Below are 2,116 nucleotides of genomic sequence, written 5' to 3'. Positions count from 1 at the left end.
AAAAATAAATAAATAAAATATATTTTAAAAAAAACAAAAAACCAAGGCCTGGGAACACAACCAATGGACCAGCTAGAAAAGCCTCCCACCAGCCAAATTTGGAACAACCTGAACATCAAAAAACAGGAGTAGCTTGTGACCAACTGACTAAAGAATCTGAGTCCACACTGATTACAAATGGATGGGGGAGGCAGGAAAGCCCTTCCTTACATAGAATGCCAACAAAAATAGAAAAAATGGAATTATAAAGTCGCCCTTTGAAATCACAATGACTACCTCAGGCAGAATTATTCATGAATGCTACAGCAGAGGGTCAGAGTTTGCTAAGGAAGGGGATGTTTATATAATTTTGTAGTATTTCCCCTTTTAAGTATTTTTTTAACATATTTTTATTGATTTCAGAGAGGGAGGGGGAAAGAAACATCAATGATAATAACTGATCAGCTGCCTCTTGCAAACCCCTTATGGGGATCAAGCTTGCAACCCCAGCATGTGCCCTGACCAGAATCAAACCGAAACGATGCTCAACCGCTGAGTCACACGGGTGGGCTCCCCTTTTAACTATTTACAACAGGAAAGACAGTCACTTAGTGGAAGGGCCTCGCCAGCAGCCTCCTAAGAGACCCAGGGAACCTGCAAATGATGGCTAAATGCCTCACCTCCCTCTTGCCCAATGCCCTAAGGACCCAAAACCAAAATTGCATACCTAAGTCTACTTGTGAGGAAACATCGGACAAATGCAGCACTTTATAAATGGTTTGTAACTTTTTAGAGAGTGAGCAAATGAAAATGTGGCAAATGTTAATCATAGGTGAAGGTTGGTGAAAGACTTAGGGGAATTCTTGGTACCAGTCTTACCTTTTCAGCTGACTGAAATTATTTCATAATAAGTTTAAAAACAGGCAGAGTAGCAAATTGCTACGGGAAGTAAGAGAAATCACTTATTTCTGGGGATACGTTCCTGCATGAAGATATTTAAGGCCATAGAGGGCAGGCAGGTTTTGGTAAAAGGAGATAGGGAGGGATCTGAAGGGTGTTACCCCCATTGTTTTGAGGTATTTTCAGGGACCACCATCAACCCAGTTCAGATGAAGCAAAACTAAGGGTGAAAGATTAAATGGCTGGAGGAAATAATTAGTTTCCGCACAAAGTGCTTCAAGTACAAGGGAGAAATCAAAACAGCTGAGGCTTACCAAACACTTGCTCCCACCCTGCCTGGCCGACTTCAGGTGACTGTCACACCAGACCTACAAGGGGCCCTGTTGTGCCAATGATAAAGCTGTGGTTGAGGGCTGAGCAAGACACCAAGGTCACAGAGATGGTGGACAATGGTACCACTTGTGAACTCAGCACCTGACCTATCACCCAAGGACTTTCAGGTCTTAGGAACACTAATCTGACAGTACTGGCTGGAATGATCTGCAAAGGGGACTATGTGTTGTGTCAGAACAGAGGGACAACTGACAGGAGGTCTTTTCCACACCAGGGACAAGACCACTATTTAGGAAATAGTTAGCATTATTTCTCATTTTGATTTGGGCCTACATTACTTTTCTACAAAGCCACAAAGACAAAACAAAATCAGAACAATTACATCCATAAATTGCAGATGTGAGATTATAAAAATGGTCTTGGTGTCTTAAGAGTGGTATTACAGTGGGGAAGGCCTTTCCAAGCAAGACAGCAAGCTAAGCAGAGAGTAGAGCATTGTCCCTGCTTGTAAGAGGGACAATGCAAAACCCCTGAATGTCCATCAACATCTGCTGTGAACGCCCTTCTGGAGAGCAGGCTACAGCACTAGGAAAGAGTGAGAAGAGAGGCCTCCTTCAGATATCAAAGGTCTGTAAGGCAGTTAGAAAGCAGCTGCAAAATTATTTGTATGGTAGGTTCCCATTTATTTATAACGAAACAACTCCAATGCTTTGTTACCTACATACGTGTAAATGGAAACAAGAGCCTCTGAAAGCACACACCATATCCCTCAGTAAACAGTTAAATGTTGAGAGGACTCTACTAAGATGTAAAACAAAAAAGGGTTGGGAGAGAGGATGAGATACCAACCTAAACTGTGAACTTCAGTTAAACAAATATATAATCTAGAAAACTGGGGGGGGGG

General features: G+C 42.2%; 1 protein-coding gene across 1 annotated transcript in view; it reads right to left on the bottom strand.

The window, feature by feature from the left end:
- Positions 1-2,116, bottom strand: part of DTYMK (deoxythymidylate kinase (thymidylate kinase)) — an 8,818-nt gene that overhangs the window by 6,006 nt on the left and 696 nt on the right. The gene's annotated exons all lie outside the window — the stretch shown is intronic.

This window comes from Myotis brandtii, unplaced genomic scaffold (genome assembly GCF_000412655.1).
Source record: "Myotis brandtii unplaced genomic scaffold, ASM41265v1 scaffold112, whole genome shotgun sequence".
Lineage (NCBI taxonomy): Eukaryota > Metazoa > Chordata > Mammalia > Chiroptera > Vespertilionidae > Myotis > Myotis brandtii.
Note: the sequence above shows the minus strand (reverse complement) of the source record. Positions and strands in the feature narration are given on the sequence as shown.